At 35.2% G+C, this 20574-nt stretch overlaps 1 protein-coding gene and 1 pseudogene across 3 annotated transcripts in view; one reads left to right on the top strand and one right to left on the bottom strand.

Annotated features, from left to right (window-relative positions):
* Positions 1-20574, bottom strand: part of LRP1B (LDL receptor related protein 1B) — a 1899539-nt gene that overhangs the window by 380989 nt on the left and 1497976 nt on the right. The window lies entirely within an intron of this gene.
* Positions 14270-14740, top strand: LOC132673489 (peptidyl-prolyl cis-trans isomerase A pseudogene; annotated as a pseudogene).

The raw sequence follows: 20574 nt of genomic DNA, 5'->3' as shown, positions 1-20574 counted from the left end.
ATTATATGCCATATTACTTCTCTGAAATGAGATTGAGACTTACTACAAACCCTTCTCTGAGAAGTGGATTTTACTTATACAATCAATATTTTTACATAACAAAAACTCAGTAAGGTAATATACAGAAAAACAAACACTGGCAACATTAAAACTCTTCTTCAGGAAAAAAACATAATAATAGGAAATGTGGCAAGGATAGCAAATAAATAGGGATGGTTTCAACACAGTAATCACAGCATAGTCAAACTCAGGAAGCAGGTTGGTTGGCCATCCATTTTCCTGGTTATTTGACTCATATCACTAGATTTCAATTAAGATCAGTTACTAAAATAGTACAGCAATGGTTCTCAAAGTGCAGTTCATGGATCAGCATTAACTGGGAACCTCTAAGAAATGCAAGTCCTCAGGCCTTATACTAAACCTAATTAATTAAAAACTTTGAAAGTAGTTAAAACTCAGTTTTAACAAGTCCTCTAGGAAATTCTGGTGTATGATGAAGTTTGTGAAACACTATAGGAGAGCACAGTGAATAGGAATAAAGGATTAGACTTCTAGTTTCAGTCCCAATATATATAGGTATATATATTGAAAGGTATCACTCACTTCTGTACAATAAAAGCTGAACAAACTGAAAATCAACCACTTCTCTTGCACCAATCATAAAACAGAGATCATAGGGCAAGCCACAACCCTGAAACCTGGAGAGAAAGGAAAATACAGATACGCAGAGCTGAGCTCAGGTTAACAGGAACACAAGCTACAGGAGCCATAAACTGGTAGGAGTACTTAAAAGTAACTTTGATGAGTTGCTGAACTTGGAATGTAGATTATAGTAAGAATGATAAATTCCTGCAACCTGCAGCCTTGGAGGACATCTGCACCTCTGTGGGTTTTACTACTTGGAACGCTAGCATATTCTCATGGTAAAGGACCAAGGCAAACCTTCATATCTCTGACAGTGGTGGTGGTAGGGGTTGAGAGAGGTAACCATTTATTTATTTTATTTTTTAATGTTAATGTTTTATTTATATTTAAGAGAAAGAGAGACAGACAGACAGACAAAGCATGAGCAGGAAAGGGGCAGAGAGAGATGGAGACAGAACCCGAAGTAGGCTCTGAGCTGTCAGCACAGAACCCAATGCAGGGCTTGAACCCACAAACCATGAGATCATGACCTGAGCCAAAGTTGGACGCTTAACTGACTGAGCCACCCAGGTGCCCCAAGAAAGGTAATCATTTAAAATATGCTCAAAGATAGGCACCTGGGTGGTTCAGTTGGTTAAGTTTCCAGCTCTTGGTTTTAGCTCAGGTCATGTTCTCACAGTTCATGGGATCAAACCCTGGCTCAGGCTCTGCACCACGTGTGGAGCTTACTTGGTGTTCTCTTTCACTCTCTCACTCTCTCACTCTCTCTCTCTCTCTCTCTCTCTCTCCCTCTCCCTCTCTCTCTCTGCCCTGCTTGCTCTTTCTCTCAAAATAAATTTAAAATACTAAAGACAAATATGCTCAGAGAATCCTCAATTATAAAGACTCATTCAGAAAGAGAAAAGAACTCTCTAGAGACTTTATCCAATGTGGGAAAAGAGATATTACCCAACTCTATCTCCCTTAGGCTTCCTAGCTCACATCAGAGTGGGTGGGGTGAATGAAGTTGAGGAACCCTTGTGAAGGTCATAGCCCAGGGACAGAGAACCCTGAAAGACTGAATCAGAACCATAGGATTATACAAGGTTTGCCCTTTCCCCAAACTTCACAATTACATCAATGGAGCTCAGGTATAATAGCAGTGGATTATATCTAAAAGAGCTGCTAGTCTTAGACTTTGTTTAAGAAGGAGTTGTTAGGGAAAACCAAAGAAAACAGAAAAGACAAAAACAAGGACCCTAGAAGAAACGGAAGCCTCAGACACCTAAAGCTACAGCAAACATTGCACACAGCTTGACTTTTTACCAAATTAATAAAACCTCATGCTAAAGGCCTATTCAGGTCAGTTCCTATTACCTGATACACTATATTCAGCTTTCAATAAAAATTTGCAACACATGCTAGAAGGCAAGGAAAAATACAGTCTGAAGAAACAGAGCACACATGACAAACAAAATAAGATATGGCAGAGAATTGGGAATTATCAGACTGGAAATTTACAATAATAATAATTAATAAGTTAAGAGCACTAATGAAAAAAAATAGACAACCATGAAAAACAGATGGGTAATGCAAACAGAGACATAAAAACTGTAAGAATCAAAAATAAATGTAGAAATAAAAAAATACTGTAATGGAAATAAAGACTTCATCTGATGGGCTCATCAATAGACTAGATATATCTGAGGAAAGAATCAATGAGCTAGAAGACATGTCATTAGAAACTTCCCAAGCTAATTAAAAAAAATCCAAATTTAATAGAATATTCAAGAACTGAGGGGCAATTTGAGTGTTGGACTCTTGATTTTGACTCAGGTTAAGATCCAAGGGTCGGGAGATCAAACCCAGCTCAGGTTCCCCAATGAGTGTGCAGCCTCCTTAAGATTCTCTCTCTCCTCCTCCTGTGCCCCTCTTCCTAACTTGCTTGCAGTCTCTCTCTCCTTAAAATATTTTTTTTATTTTTAAAAAAAGAAAAAAAGAGAAACTTGCATTATACCAATGGAGCAGTATAGTGTATTTGAGAGGACCTAGATTGCTTGTAAATACATATTGCAAACTATAAGAAAACAACAGAAAATATAAAAAGAAGTATTATTAATATGCTGAGATAGGAGAAAAATGGAATCATGCAAAATGTTTCATTATAATAAGAGGACAAAATTTGATAATTTAGATGAAAATAACAATTCTTTAAAATACAAACCACTAAAATTCACACACACACAAAATCAGTAATCTACCAAAGAAGATGAATCAGCAAAAATCTTCCAAAGAAGAAAGCACCAGGCCCAGATGGTTTCACCTGTGAATTTTACTAAATACTAAAAAAATAAATTTTTACCAAATCTCTACAATCTCTTCCAGAAAATAGAAGCAGAGGGAATACTACTCATAATTTATTCTATGAAGCCAGTGTTACCTTAACACCAAAACTGGATAAGGTATTACAAGCTAAAACAATACTACAGATATATATTTCTCATGAACATACATGTAATAAAAATCCTCAACAAAATATTACCAAATCAAACATAACAATGTATAAAAAGAATTACACACTACAACCAAGTGGGATTTATTCCTGCCATTCAATCCTGGTTCAACATTTTTAAATCAATTAATGTAATCCACCACATCAGCTGACTTTTATAGTCTGCATCCATTGATGCAGAAAAAGCATTTGGCAAAATCCAACACCCATTCATGATAAAACGCCTCAGCAAACTAAAAATAGAAAGAAAAGCCCTCAATTAGATAAAATACATCCTCACTAAATCTACAGCCAACATAAATATTCTCCCATGTGGAAGTATTCCTACTAGTTTATATAAATACCCCCTCAAGAAAAGGGAACAAACTCCTCATTTCTTAGATTAGACTGTGCATAGTGACTTCTGTCCAAAGTGTAGATAAAGAGAAGGAGTAAAAAGAGTGATTTTCCAGTGGGGAAACTTGACAAACATTATTCAAGCCAAGTAATCAAGGATAATATTAACAGTTAAAACGCATATTGATAGTATATATGCCTGATAGGATGTGACTAAACTGACACTCTACATCTGTGGTCTGTGGTCTTCTGAATTACCAGTAGCTCCAGAGGGGAAAAAAACCAGTCAGACAAATCCCACTTGAGGGACATTCTACAAAATACCTGGCCAGTACCCCTCAAAACCATCTAGGTCATCAAAAACAAGATATATCTGAGAAACTGCCACAGACAAGAAAAGTCCAAAGAACAACAGACACCTAAATGTAAAATGATATCCCAAATGAGATCCAGCAACAAAAATAATTAAAATGTACATTAAGTAAAAACTATAGAAATCTAAGCAAACTGTGGACTTTGGTTAATAATGATGTATCGATATGGTTTATTAAGTATAACAAATATTTTATATATTAGTAACAAAGAAAACTAGGTGTGGGACACATGAGAAATCCCTTATCGTCTCAATGTTTCAGTAAATCTAAAAGTGTTATAAAAAAATAAGTTCTTAGGGGCAACTGGATGGCTCAGTTGGTTGAGCCTCCGATTCTGGATTTTGGCTCAGGTCATGATCTATTGTTCATCAGGTCAAGCCCATCATGGGGCTCTGTGTTGACAGTATGGAACCTGCTTGTAATTCTCTCCCCCTCTCTCTCCCTGCCCCTCCCCCTCCTCAAAATAAATACATATTAAAGAAGATATGTTCTATTAAAAAAAGGGTGAAAATCAATTTTGAGTTCTGGTTTACAAATTCCTATTTGAGACCATAAGCTGTTTCATCTCTTGGAACCTCAGTTGTCTTCAGAAGATATATTTTATAGTTACTGTGCAGATTAAATGCTACGTGGAGCTTTTAGGAAAATGTCTGGCACATGTTAAAAACACAAAAGGAAGATAATTATTATTATACCCAAAAAGAAGAATATGTGAATTGTCTAGGGTTTCCTATAAATAAAGAGAAATTAGTGAAGAGCTTGGTATCAGAACAATTCCACTGCATTAGGAATCCAATTTTAAAACATCCTTTATTACATTATTGTTATTATTATTACTACTCATTGATTACCCACTTTTATTTTGATGTAACATAGATACTAATTACAATTCTGTTTTTTGGATATGGCTTATAATAACTTTAGAGATGAGGTAATTGAATTTCATTATAAAGACACTAGAAGAAGTAAATTTTTCCATTGGCCAGAATGGCACACTTTGCCATCTATAGTCTAAGTTTTATATTCTATATTAGATACATTCTAAACCTTTCTTACAACAGATGGAAACTCTATTGGGCAAGTTACTAGTCATGATGAAGAATATGGTACATATTCTTAATATAATTAAGGAATAATTAAGGAATGACGAGTTGCATATTTTTGTTGTCTGGAATTATATAAATATAATTTATTTTATATTTTAATTAATAATTATGTATATATAAAGACAGTTAAGACACTTGATTAGTAATTTAGCAGGATCCACTCCTGTATTTGATCATGAAATGACATGTTGAGCGCCATATATCTGGCAAATCATGGTCAATCCTCTTCTCCCTGAATCTATTTTAGGTAATTCTTAGTAATCTACACTATCTTTCCAACCTGGCCATTTATCTGAGGGTATTGAAAGTATAAATAAATTTCCAGTTCACAAGTATTTTAAACAGAACTGAGATCAATGGAGACCCACTGTTAGAGGCAACAACCTCTGGCAGCCAATATTCTGCAAATAACTGGTTCTGAGCTGAGATTATTGCAGCCAATATATTAGATGAAACTAGGAGCTTTGTGAGCCACTTTGAAAAATAGTCTTTCACAATCAAGAAATTTGCTCTAGATTGCACCTGCAAAAATCAATATTGATTCTTGTATAAAGCTTCTTGAACCCTTAGCATGGAAGAATCAATATCTTTGGCCGATTATGTATAGTAGCATGGCACACAATATACAGTTAATTCAATAATAAGCATTAATTCCAGGTCAGCGGACATTCATCAGTTAATGCTTTCATGAAAGCAATTCTCAAACGTGCTGCATAAAGCATGGCTAAATAATTTGAGGTCACTGTTGGAAAGAAAAAACACAATTTCCATTATACTGTTCCTTTATAGATAGAAAATATATTCATGTATTTAACTACTCATTATAGATGTGTTAGTATTTTCTATATTCAAGTCGTGTTGCAAGGTAATAAAGTCACAGTATAAATCCCAATGCCTATTCTTTAGGAGCCATGATGTATATCATGTTATATATGTAGTGATATATATCTATTATATATGTATACCAATCATATATAGTATACGTATACCAATCACTATATTGTGCCTACTTATTTTCATTCTCCTCCATCATTTATAATAATGCTCTTTTTAATTTTTTACATTTTTTTATTTTTGAGAGAGAGAGGCAGAGAGAGAGAGGGGGGTTTGAGAGAGAGAGGCAGAGAGAAAGGGAGACACAGAGTTGGAAGCAGGTTCCAGGCTCTGAGCTGTGAGCATAGACCCCAACGTGGGACTCAAACTTACAAACCATGAGATCATGACCTGAGCCAAAGTCAGACGCTTAACCAACTGAGCCACCCAGATGCCCCTATAATAATGCTCTTATACATAAAATTCTCTAAAGAAAGTTAAGGTAACTGGAAATATCATTAATTATGTGTTCGATTAGAAATAATTACTGTAAAACAAACAACATTGTACATTATTTTTCTAATGAGTTCAGCTTAAGAAGCTAAAGTTCCTTGAAGTCTGGGAATTAATATACTAGCTATAAACACAGCCTACTTCTCTTCAGCATTCTAGACAAAAAGCATTTTATTAATTTGGTGGAAAAGACTCAACATGACTCTGATATTGCTTGCTGAAATCTAAAGCCACTTGGTTGAGAAAATAATCCAAGGAATGAACAGAACCAAAAGTCTTGTGGAAAAATAAGAACTCAACTTTGGATCTGGCTTACAAACAGCTTCTTTTATTTAATAATGGCTTTGGATTAAAAAGTGGAATTTTCCTCAGAAACAACTGTAAAGTTACAGAATTCCTATTAGAGAGGTAAAGTAGATATGAGAGTGACCAGAGATCATCTTAGGGACAGAATTGAAGCTAATTTGGTAGCCAGTGGCACCGAGGCTCTAAGAACAGATACAAAGAAATGATGTTCTGGAAAGAAAGTAGTGAGGGACAAATTGCTGTTAAAGAGACGATGGATGAGTGTTCCAGCCTGAAATGAGTTCTTTAACTTTGTGGTTTATCTCCCACTGTTCTGTCAACATAAATGGTAATTTCAATAACTCTAAATCTCCTTCCAATGGCCCACATCAAGAGGAGGTCTTGGGAGTATGTAACTTCTGATTCTGGACTTGAATGTGTTTAGAGATTTTTCTTCAGAACTAATACAATTTTTCTTCAGAACTTTCCATACATAAAAAGATGATGTAAGCTGTTAAACATGCCAAGTTGCTTTCAAGCTATATCTTTAGTTCAAAAGCACTTCTGCTTCTGCATGAGGTTATTTTGGAATCCAAATCTTTTCCTCAATTTGTTTTCTATCATTTCAGTTCTCCTTCTCACTGGCAATTGAGTGCAGATCCAACAACAGGTGCCACTGCTGTAGACCTTCCTAGACACCAGCACCTGCTGCAGCCTCACAGAGAAGACAGACCTGGTTTTGCTTCCTCTTCTTCACCCTTTAGCTGCTGTTGGATGACCCGGTAGGGGTTTTATTAAAAGTGTAAATCCCAGCAACCCTTTGACACTGGGACCTTCTAAAAATCCAATTAAATATATCAATCTAAGATCCAGTAAAATTTGACCATACTGAAAGAGTGCTTACAAAAATCATCTAACACAAAACTTCTAATGTTAATCCTCAATTATTTATGATCAAAACATTAGCATGTGGGGGCACATAGGTGGCTTAGTTGGTTAAGTGTCCAACTTCAGCTCAGGTCATGATCTTGTGCTTGTGGGTTTGAGCCCCACATTAGGCTCTGTGTTAGTGGTACAGAGCCTGCTTGGGATTCATTCTCTCTCTCTCTTTTTTTCTCTCTCTCCCCCCTCCACTCTCTCTCTCTCTCTCTCCTTGCTCCCCACTTGTGCTCTTTTTCTCTCTCTCAAAATGAATAAACTTAAAAAAATTAAAAATTAAACATTAGCATTTGGCTTACTCTTCTGGACAAGAAGTCTTAAATGCAGCCACGGATACCTGCCTCATATGTGGAGTGATGTATTCAAACATGAGTTTATAATTTTAAAAGACTTCAAAAGAAGTTTGCTATACATTACAGTTACAATATCTCAGAGCTGATAGTGAATCTTCCTGAATGTCTCAAAGACAGTTTTATTTTCCTTTCACTTTGTTTGTAATTATATTGTGTGTCATGCTCTAATGTAAATACAACAGAATTCAGACTACAAAGTGAATCATATTAATTCTCTATAAAGCACTGTGATGTGCCTAGTGGTTATAAGCATGGGCTAGCATTTCTGGAGGGACATGCTCTAACTCACTTTACTGTCATGACCACTATGTAAGTAGGTGGAATTGTTATCTCCAATTTAAGGATGAGGAGCCATACACAGGTCAGGTAATTGAAGGGTAAGGCTGGGATTTAAACCCCATGAATGATGATTTAATGTGTGGTTATCTTCAATGGAGAGTGGCACCTGGTGAAGTATGAAAAGATGAAATTCTCTGATAAAATAATCATATATTAAAAAAATAATGTTTTTATTTTATTTTTGAGAGAGACAGAGACAGAATGCGAGTAGGTTGGGGCAGAGAGAGAGGGAGACACAGAATCTGAAACAGGCTCCAGGCTCCGAGCTGTCAGTACAGAGCCTGACGTGGGGCTCGAACTCACGAGCTGTGAGATCATGACCTGAGCCAAAGCCGGATGCTCAACCATCTGAGCCACCCAGGTGCCCCTATATATGTCAAAGTATACTATATCCTTTGATTAGGTGTTTTGAATCTAAATATCTTCCCCAATAAGGAAAAATAAACTCTTAAGTTTTCTCCTGATCATTCCTTATTATTGTCCGAAACATCTTAGAGGAAAATATTATGAATTGCAACTTTAATAATTATTTACTAAAATAATCATTTTTGATCTTGTATTTTTTGGCCACGGTGGAACATTTTTGAGACACCACAGGATCCTAAGGAATCTTTCTCTAGAACTTCTGCTATAATACAAATACTAGGCTCACTGTTCATAAATAATTATGCTGGTTTAGTTAAATGGCACTAATAGCTCATGAGCCTCATTTTGATAAACAAATTTGAAAGAAAATGCTTTCTTATTTCAGTATTTGCACAGTGCTTACTGCATTCTTAAATTTATGCAGGGTGATACCCTGAGCTACAGTAATTCTAAAAAGTAGTATAGCAATTCTACTTTCCTTTTCTTTAGTCTAGAAAGCAGAATAATCTAAAACAAAGTCAAATGATTTCATACTTCCCCAAACCCTACAGAAGCTTCTAATTTTATTTAGAATAAACATAAAGCCCTTCCTATGATGGCAAGATCCAGGATGGTATGGCCTCCAGTAATCATTCTGACCTAATCAACTCTTACTTCCCCCTTGCTCTTTCCAGCTCTGTTGGTTTTCTTGCTTTATTTTGGTTTCTCAAGCATTCTTCGATCTCAGGGCCTTTGCACTTAAGGCCATCCCTCTTTCTTGAACACTCATTCCTCAGCTCTCCTCATACCCTGGAGACTTCTGCTCAGATGTTACATCCTTCAAGAATACTTCACTGACCACTATGTTTAAAATATTACCATTTACTCTGTATAGATCGTTCCTTTATCCTGTGTCTTTTGCTTCAAAAAATTTGTAACAATTTGATGAACGTATTTAATTCAGTTTATTATCTGTCTCCTGCACTATAATGTGAGCTTCAATACAGCAGGAAGTTATACATTGCTTTACCGCCAGGTCCCATAAGAGAGAGACTGACACAATATAGAAATTTACTAAGTATCTGTTGTATGAATAAAATAATTAATGAAAAAAAAATGTTCCACACATTTTCTAAACACTATCTTTTATTTTTGCTGACCAAGAATTATTAGCCACATGTTATGGATGGAACTTGTATTTGATGCTACTCTTTTTGTTAATGCAGTATATAAATATATAGTTATGCATTCACACTTGCCAAGACTGTTTTAATGTGACACTTTAAACCATTCAAGAGTCTTCAGTGTAAAACTTCACAGAAAAGACAAAATTACAATTTGTCATCTATGCTATCCACAAATTGCAGTGCTCAAGTGGATACTAAAACTCTGTAATCTTAGTAGCAAAGAGTTTTGCAGACGGCTGTTCTTTTTATGAAATTTAAATCTTGGAACAATGACTGATAGTAGAGAGGCAAATTAGCCTTCCCAAGATTTCATAAGTTCATCAAGGCTTTATTCTTAATAACCAATGGCAATTAAAAAAAAAGTTCTTAATGTGGCAGAAATCTAAAGACAGATTTTTTTTGAATAAAAAATGTTTTCCTTTTAGGTGTCTTTATGATTCCCTTTAAAAGAGAATAAAACTCTTTTAACATCTGGATGTCAAAGGATGAGCTAATCAGAATAAAACTTTCTAGTTTTCTAAGTAGCCATTAAACTCTATTAACTTCTATGGTAAATATCACAGCTGGACCTAGTGACATTATGGTGATTTTATTCTCTCTCTCAAAATATTTTAGGGATCACAAAAAATTATTTTTTTAATGTTTATTTTTATTTTTGAGAGAGACAGAGAATGAGCAGGTAGGGGCAGAGAGACAGGGAGACAGAGAGTCAGAAACAGGCTCCAGGCTGAGTTGTCAGCACAGAGCCCCACTTGGGGCTTGAATTCACAAACCACGAGATGATGATCTGGACAGAAGTCAGATGCTTAATTGACTGAGCCACCCTGGCGCCCCCCACCCAATAAATAATACTCTTAAAGTCTTAGCCCATGTCCTCTGTTTTACTAGACTAGAAGCTCTTGAGGGCGGGGAACTTCAGTGTCCTATTCTGCATTGAATTTCCAGCACAAGCATGGTGCCTATGTGAGGTTACACATAAAATATTATTATGTCTTTACTTCCTTGTAACTGACTTTCTCTCTGTCAAAGGCATATATATGGCAACATGGATGGAGCCAAAGAGTATTACGCTAAGCGAAATAACTCAGAAAAGATAAATACCATATGATTTCACTCATGTGGAATTTAAGAAACAAAACAGATGAACATATGGGCAAAAAAAGAAAGAAAGAGAGGCAAACCAGGAGACCGACTTTTAACTACAGAGAACAAACAGGGTTACTAGAGGGGAGGTAGGCAAGGATGGGTTAAATAAGTGATGAGTTAATGAGGTCACTTGTTTTGATGAGCATTGTATGTAAGTGATAAGTCACTAAATTCTACACCTGAAACTGATACTGAACTGGATGTTAACTAGAATTTAAACAAAGGGGCGCCCGGGTGGCTCAGTCCATTAGGCATCTAACTTTGGCTCAGGTCATGATCTCAAGGTCCGTGACTTCGAGCCCCGAGTTGGGCTCTGTGCTGACCGATCGGATCCTCAAGCCTGCTTCGGATTCTGTGTCTCCCTCTCTCTGCCCCTCCCTTGTGCATGCTCTCTCTCTGTCTCAAAAATAAATAAACATTAAAAAGATTCAAGAAAAGAATTTAAATAAAAACTTGAAAAAATTCATGAGTAAATACTATTTTAATGCTTAGTTTTTACTTTTAAAAATAAACTTTGAAGTTTACATTTGAAATATTTCTAAAAGCCAAAACTAAGAAATTGGATAAACTACATTTTCTTGAAAAAAAAATCAAGAATCAAGAACAATGTAGCAAATTAACTTGATGTCAGAACATGAGATTTGAAAGATGACTGAAAATAAATAAATTAGCTAAACTCCCTAGATGATCTAATAAGTGTTATTGATTCTTGCAAAGGAGGTGAGTGACCTACACCTTCACAGAGGTTTCTGGAGCTGGAGATAAGGTCTGTCTATCTAGTTGGACCAGAGAGTCCACACTGAGAATCTCCTCCACCCACTTCCTTTGCCATTTCTTCTCGGTATCAAAAAGCCTTTTGAAAGCAGGGCTAACACCTATAGACCTTCCCTTGCCATCCAATGTTGCCTGTACTGAATCACTACTTCATCTGTTCAGCTGATCCTACTGACTGGCAACCATGCATCATCCAGAGAAGTGGAATGTGTGCTCTGAGATTTTGGTGAATCTTATCTGAACTGCCCACATGGGCATCTAACTTCAATGTCCCATGATACTTCCAGGCCCTAAAGTAAAGAAAGACAGGGTCCTGGATGATCCTGTGGATTGTGGTAATGTGGAAGAGAAACCTGAATCTTCAGTACCTGGTAATATCAGAGAGCAAGAAAATCCACCACCAGTATATCTCACATGGAAAAGGAATTAAAAGTATTTCCTGAATATTTAGGGTATATCCTCTTTATGTGTCATATAGATATGTGTGTGTGTGTATGTATATATATATTTGTGTGTGTATATGTATGTATACATATGTATGAAGTAAGTTTTTTATTTTATATTCCATCTTATAAAAATGTGGCTATGAGTGCTTGTGTTTTATGTTGACTAAATATGTACATACATAGTGTTATCTATCTTAATTTAGCAGAAAGGAAAAATATATACATTCGGGATGTCCTACCTTTTCTCCATGCTGGCATTATATTAGATAATATTACAAACCTTTTCCTCACTGAACATTTTTTCTTAAAATCTTGTGCCATTAAGGTGGCCAAATCACAAAAGTTGCTCTCTGGCTTTACTTCATTGTTCATATTCTCCCATCGATTAAAAAAAGATATACTGACCACCTCTTCTTCATAAGGCACTAAGAAAGATGTGGAAGAAATCCTGCTTTGAAGAACAGAATAAACATGTTGTATAAAAGTCATTTTATTATTATAATGCATGTTGCTTAAATGACAGAATAAGAATGTAATCTGATTGCTGGCAGTTACTGCATTATTTATATGACTGCTATTAAAATGTGAATTTAAAAAACACAATGGCAAGCTAATGTGAACAAAGGTAACCTAGTGAGGCCTTAGAAACCCTCCTGCTTGGTTAAAGTGAAAAAGAAAACAATGTGCTTCTCTTTTGCAAAAAATACAGTAATCCCGGTGTCTCATCTTCTCACAGAGAAATTTATCAAAATCACACAATTTTGCTACCTACTTATTAATGAATATACATGATCATAGTTTCAATGTACAATGTTCACAGATACTGTGCACATTAGGACATAATACATTGTGTGTTCCATTTTGTGTTCTGAGGTTCCATGACCTCAGAGAGATTGTGAATCATATTAGTCAACAGTTTTATCTAGTATGTCAAGAGAAAGGGAGAAAGGTTAAGAGGTGGGAGGTGGTAGATGTAAGTCCAAAATAATGTTGTGTACTTTGTAGACATTTTTCATATAGCTGGTATTTACTAAAGTACATTGGATCTCGGACTTCTCAGAATTTTCAGTTCCTCCGGTAACATTTGTAAATTCATTTTGCAGCTTTGCTCCTTTTCTCTCTGCATGCTGATACCCCAGCTGTTTGCTCTTCTGCTATTACTTATTTCAAAAGCATCTGAGCTTAAAATGATATAACTGGTCACAAAACTGAGTGCCAGGGCACTAATGTACACCCTCAGTTACATAAGCGGCCAATAACCCACATTCCCATGAGAGGATATTGATCGTATATGAAGGTGTAAGAGTCCTGTCATTTTTACTCATATCTTCCCATATTAGGCAGATTAAATCATTACTATAAAATTATTAAAATAAAAGCCATTATTATGGCTTTGTGCTAACTTTTTATTTTCAAAAGGCCACATAAGAGCATTAGTCATTTCATTTTGATCAAACACAGGGCTGCACTGTACAAACTGCTCTGATCTAGTATATGACCCCATGTCCTTTGCCACAATGAATTAGGTGTTTGAATGTTTATAGAGATTCTAAAGCAGCCACTCAAGATAAGTATTCATTGTTTGTCCTTTGTTTTCTAATCTAATTATAAACTTCGTTGGTTTTAAAAAACCACTGAAATATTTAAGAACTGCTTCCTATCTAAGGTGTTAAACATAAAATCTTCCTCATAATTACCTCCTGGATTTCCACTTTTGCTGCACATTTATTTCTAACAAAAACGTTATTTGGTATCATTGTGATCTCTCTATTGATCTGCTTACTATTTTCTCTTTAAGTCAATTCAATTCTGATTTCATTTCTAACCAAATAGAAACCAAAGCAAATTATTTCCAGAATGCTTTTGTTAGCAACCTAGAAATCTTTCTCTCTACTTTCTATTTCATTTGCCTATGTCTAATCATAGGACCAGATTATTGGATTCAGCAGGACTGAATATTACTTCTGGAGAAAAGCATACACTCACATACACTGGCTCCCTATAAATCCATACTTGGATTTAATAATTGTGCATAAGCTTAGAGACATGGAGACAATTTGCTTTCAAGTTCTAGTTGTAATCTTGAGATATATGACTTGATACAGAACTTAGTATAGGCCTTGCAGACACTGCCGCTTGGGTGCTACACCCACCACCCCACCATAGTCACCTCCACCATGTTTTTCAGTATCTCTGTGGACAGCGAGCCCTTGGGCCGTGTCTCTTTCCAGCTGTTTGCTGACAAAGTTCCAAAGATAGCAAGAACTTTTGTGCTCTGAGCAGTAGGGAGAAAGGATTTGGTTATAAAGATCCCTGCTTTTACAGGATTATTCTGCAATTATGTGCCAGAGTGACTTCACATGCCATAATGGCACTGGTGGCAAGTCCATCTATGAGGAGAAATTTGGTAAGAATTTCATCTTGAAACAGATGGATCCTGGCATCTTGTCCATAGCAAATTTTGGACCCAAAACAAATGGTTCCCAGTTTTTCATCTGCACTGCCAAGATTAAGTGATTGGATGAAAAACATGTGGTCTTTGGTAAGGTGAAAGAGGCATGAATATTGTGGAAGCCATGGAATGCTTTGGGTCCAGGAATGTCAAGACCACGAAGAAGATCACCATTGCTGACTGTGGACAAATCTAATAAATTTGACTTGTGTTTTATCTTACCTACCAGACCTTTCCTTCTGTAGCTCAGGAGAGCACCTCTTCACCCCCATCTACTTGAAATATCCTATAATTTTTGTGTTCTTGATGCAGTTCTATGGGTTCCATATTTTCCTTACTCCTCTCCAAGTCCAGCTGGATTGCAGATTTAAATTTATGAAATAAACTTATGAAAATGAAAACAAAATAACAACGAAAGAACTTAGTTACTAACCTGCAAAATTGGAAATTATATCTGTCTCTTGGAGATGCAAAAATAAATAATTGAAAAATCTGTGATGGAGGCATAAATTCATTCTTCTCATATCAGATTCAATCCAGGAAATGCATTTTTGGTGAATGTTTAAAAACTGTTTAACATTAATTCATGACCCCGCCCCCAGCACAAAAAATCACTCCAAATCCAGAAGTCATAGTTGTTTGTTCCAAAAATTCCCACAGAACTGAACTTGATCTTTCCTTCAAGCCCATAGCTATCAAGAATCCCCTAACAGAAATCTCCAGGAAGGAATGGAAGCATGGTCATATCTCTTCTCTACCTGGGTGATACTTGCAATATAATCATACCTACTTACTTTATATGGTGTTCAAGATTCATAATTCCACCTACCAAACAGACTAACAGAGAAAATGTCAGCTCTTTATATTTAAAGCTAGCTTTCATGTGTTATTTTTTTTTCTCTCTCTCTCTCTTTTTAAAAGCATTCCTCAGTTTATTGCAGCATTATTTACAATAGTCAAGATTTGGAAACAGACCAAGTGTCCATCAACAGATGAATGGATAAAGAAGATGTGAAGGGCACCTGGGTGGCTCAGTCAGCTAAACATTAAACTCTTGATTTCAGCTCAGGTCATGATCTCACGGTTGTAAAATGGAGTTATGCATTGTTTCATTTCCCAGGATAAATCTTGAGAGTTCCCACAGGACAAGATTTTGAGACCATGCCAATAATCATTCCTACTCTGAAAGCACTTGGGTCTGTGAACATCCTTTAAGAACATGAAGGATGAATCTGACACCCACATGCTTAAAAGCTGAGTATGGAAATCACATTTTTCATTGTTTAACAATGTGTTTCTGTTGGTACATCACGTAAATACATAATTTTAGTTTAGCAGATGGAGAAACTGAGGGCAGAGAGGCAAATAACTTTTTTGAGAGTACACAAGTGGCAAAACCTAGATTCAGAGTCAGATCTGTTGTTGCCAAAGCCCATGTACTTTTTTATACCCATCTATCTCCTCTCTTCCAGGCCCTATTCATCAATAAATACTATTCACATACAGAGATAGTATTTTTTAATATTAACAAAACATAAACTTCATTATTTTTAATGTGAAACACAAAGTAACTATTTGTATTTTATAATTTACTTTGCTTAATTTTCTATGTTGTTTTTGTTTGAAATAAAATTAAAATTTTCAACACTATTCCTGGATATATATACACACATATATGTAAATGTGCATGAGCAAACACACACATGCACACACACACACACAATATGTGTATGTATAAATGTGTGCGAAAGACATGTGCATGATGCATGGATGGATGTGAAAGATGTATGCATATGTGTATGTGTGTGTGTGTGTGTGTTTGAGGTATACAGACATACCTACACATACATATGTATCTGTCAATATACAAATATACACAAATACATACACATTGAATCACTACTTTCTTGGTATTTCTTGATATCTTCTAGATAAATAGAGGTATTCAGTCAGTTTTCTGCTCTGGATAAATGAAACCTGATACTTTGAATACTAATGGAAAAATGTGTTATAATTAACTGAAATAATTTTCTAATTTTTCTTTGCATTTAAAAGAAGTGAAAATTCTGAGATTATAAATCAAAACATGTTACATTCATTAACAGCCTGCAAAGTTATTTTTAAAATTCTGCCTGTAAGTGCTTTCTTTAAAAAGGTTCTAAAATCTAAATGTCTAAATATGCTAAATATTTTAGAGAAATATATTTTTCAAAACTATATTCATATAAGTTTATATGACCAATGGACACAATATCTTTCTGAGTGAATAACTGAATAATTTCAAAATAATATAAAGTAATAGCAGTTCTCAATGTCAAAATATAGCAAAAGATATATATTTAAAAGAAAAATATTTAAAATAAATTCCAGATGTTATCTCTTATATATTAAATATCTAAATATTCTGACTGAAGTTTTAGATCCTTAAAAATCAGTATTTAAAGAAATAATTATGAAGAAAAAGCTTAAATGACATTTATTAAATTTCAGTTATTATTTTTCTATTAATTTTCTAATGATTTAAAAATGAAAAGAATGGGCCCATTAATTAAGATAAATACTATTTTGATTACAGATTTCAGTAAAATAGAAGATTATAGGGATATGGTTCCTTTCCATTTCCAACTACTATCTACCAACTATCAGAACAGCAGTAATAGACCTTAGTTTCAAGAGAAGAAAAGTTAGACACAAAGAAATCTTTATACCAGTAAAAAAAAAAAATAAATAAGATATAATGTTTAGTTGCCAATGGTAAACTAAACAAATTTTAAAAAACATTTTGAGAGACTGTAATTTTAGGTATCTCTATGGACGATTCCATCTACAGGTTTCATGAATTCATAAAGAGCTAATACACACACTACACGCACGCAAAAACACTCACATATACACACAAACATTCAGTTTCCACTAGAACTTTTCATACTCTTTATATCTTATACTGTCAGTGAGCCATAGGGCTGCACTTCAAATTCTCCTCTTTTTTCCATACATTTTTTAACATATATATTAGAGCCTCCATTTGTTCATTTATGCAGCAAATATTTATTGTCTAGTATACCTGATGAGCTGGCACGTAATTTATCATCCAAACTAAGACACTTATGAGAGTGTCAGAAGGTGTTGTTAACAATCATGTCAGGTCAGCAGGCACAAAACAGAACAGACTTGGGCAACAGGGGAGTATGGGAATTCAGTCTATATGTCTGCTGGGCACAAATCAGCTGTGGTCCCTGCTCTCATCAACCACATAGTCTAGTGGACAAGTTATATCCAAATCAGAAAATAAATTTTAAAAAAATTACACATTGTGCCAAGTGTCAAGAAAACAGTTATGGTGCTGAGTTGTGGCATATTGGTGAAGAATGTGAGGAACTGGGTTGTTCAGACCATTCTCTAGAAGTAATGTTTAAACAGAGAAATGAAGGATAAGAAAAATATTGACAAGGGAAAACAGGGTGGGGTAGGAAAAGATCCTCCCAGGCAGAGGAAATCGTACATGACAAATCTAAGGTAGAAAACTTGAAGAACTAAAAGACCAGTTAGACTTAAGTCTCAAGAATCACACAGGAACGATCTTAAATCCCATGGAACAGATTTTGCAAGGTCTTTAAAGATATAGCAAAAAGTGTGAATTTTGATTTAATGCAATCTAGTGCTTTTAAGCAGAGAAGTGAAACAATCCTATTCTTAAAGCATATTACTCTGGAGGTTCTATGGAACACAATTTACAGAGTTATGGACAGAAGTTGGAGACTGTCTACAGTTGTAACCAGAATGGCAATTGCGATGGTGAGCAAGACAAGGACACTGGCAATGGGGATGGGGAAAAATGGACTGACCCAAGATATATTTTAGAGGTAGAACTGATCAGAAAATATCTCTAGAACTGTGACCTTCAACACACTTTCTAAATGCTGGCCAAACTTTGAACTGTCACTTAAATATTTTCAGCATAGATAATTCTAGGCCCATTAAATTGAACAAATCCAACACTGAAGTCAAGATAATGTTCTCAAAGCTTGTTCTTCATCTGGTATTCCCTATATCAATTGTGACTTCCCCACTAATTCAAGGTAGAAACCAGAGTTACATACAAACATCTCCTCCCTCTCTTCACTTGCCACATTCAAATGATTATCAACTCCTGTCAATTTTATTCTCCAAATCTCTGAAATGCAGCCTTCGCCCCATTCTTTACCCTTAGCGCTAATATCTTTTATGTGGGTAGCATCAATTATATCCCACCAATACCACTTTCAAGGAAAGAAATATTGAAGTTTCTTGAACCTCACATTCTCTCCAGTCTTCATGCTACTAATGGAACAGCTGGGGCAAATTCTAAGGTTGTGAGATTCAGACAATGTAATTTCTTTCTTTCAGGAGCTCAGGAATTTGATCTTTGTTGAAGAATAAGAGTCCACTGCAAGAGAAATTTGCTTCTTTGATTTTTTTTGTGGTATGATACATATTAATGTCATAATATTTGGCTTAAAACCAAATAGTTTTAGGGGTGCCTGGATGGCTCAGTCAGTTAAGCATCCGACTTTGGCTCAGGTCATGATTTTGTTGTTCGTGGGTTTGAGCCCCACGTAGGGCTCTATGCTGACAGCTCAGAGCCTGCAGCCTTCTTTGGATTCTGTGTCTCCCTCTCTCTGCTCCTCTCCTGTTCATGCTCTTTCTCTCCATGTCTCTCAAAAATCAATAAATGTTAAAAAAATTATTTAAAAAAAACAGTAGGTTGAATGCTTGCTATACTAGTATCAGAATCATATTGGATCCTCTTCTCCAGATCCTCTGGGTCTACTAAACCATAAGATTTAGGGCTCATCAAGAAAGAAAGTTACAAAAGCTATATGTGCTTAGGTGACATTCAGCATTACATTTCTTTTATTCCTTTAAGCCAATGGACTATCATCTGGATGGGTAAGACCTTGGCAGCAAAAGTAGAAGTATATTTGTGTTAACGTGTTTATACAATATTTTGGTAGAAAAATAAACAAACATCAGGACAGATCATTCAACATATTCCATAGATTTTCATGAAGTTTTTGTAAGTGAAGCCCATTTTTGTTTTGCATTTGTAAATAAACTACTCCTTTAATGTTACTCTCTTTTGAGAAACATGTACTTTTAGATTCTTGTTCTGTTCTCATAAAGAGAGATATATTATATTAAAAAAAATAACTTTATAGGAGAAGCCATTTTCCTTGGGGCAGATATTAATTCTCAACATGCTATTCTATTGGCAAACGAAATCCTTTTTTTTTTAAATTTCTGGATACTATGCATTTTCTATGTTTTCTAATATAAAAGGCAGAGATTTATCAGAAACTTCAGAAGAAGAGGTAAAGGCAATTCATCTGACACTAAGAGAGAAAGAGTTTAGGTAAATAATTTTAAAGACCAGCCTCATAGCATTAAAATTTAGAGGCAATAAAACTAGAGCATTTCATTAAAAGAATATATTCCATAGGTCTAACCAGGACTACGGATATCATGGAAAGGGACTGTACCATTTGACTGAAGGTACATAGAAGATTGGGGAACTTGATTTAAATGGTACCTGAGGTAAATCTCTGATTCAGCATCTCCCACTGAAATGGCTTGGAAAAAACTCGGAAGAAATACAAGTTAAAAATTTGCACCACCACTAAATTCTAGTAATGTTGGAAACCTTGCTCCCAACATTAAGGAGAGAAATCCTGTAATTACAAGGCCAACGGGTTCGAACTAAGAAACATATGTAGTAACAGGAATGTTTAGGCAGGGAAAATAAATATATCAAAGTAGAAGTTAATGTGTATTGTTTTTACAACCTCATTATCTATTCCATAGTTCAGAAACAGTAGGTCCATACGAAAGCAAACCAAGTGATCATATATTACTGTATAAATGTTACTTCTTTAAGAGTATCTTAATTTGCTTTCCCTAACTATGGTCTTTAATATTTATTTTTCTTCAACTATTCCAGGAAGCAACTGAACAATATGGCAGTACAGCTAGGAAATGAAAGCTGGCAGAAGT

Source organism: Panthera onca, chromosome C1, assembly GCF_046562875.1.
Source record: "Panthera onca isolate mPanOnc1 chromosome C1, mPanOnc1 haplotype 2, whole genome shotgun sequence".
Classification (NCBI taxonomy): domain Eukaryota; kingdom Metazoa; phylum Chordata; class Mammalia; order Carnivora; family Felidae; genus Panthera; species Panthera onca.
This window is presented reverse-complemented; position numbering and strand designations above follow the sequence as displayed.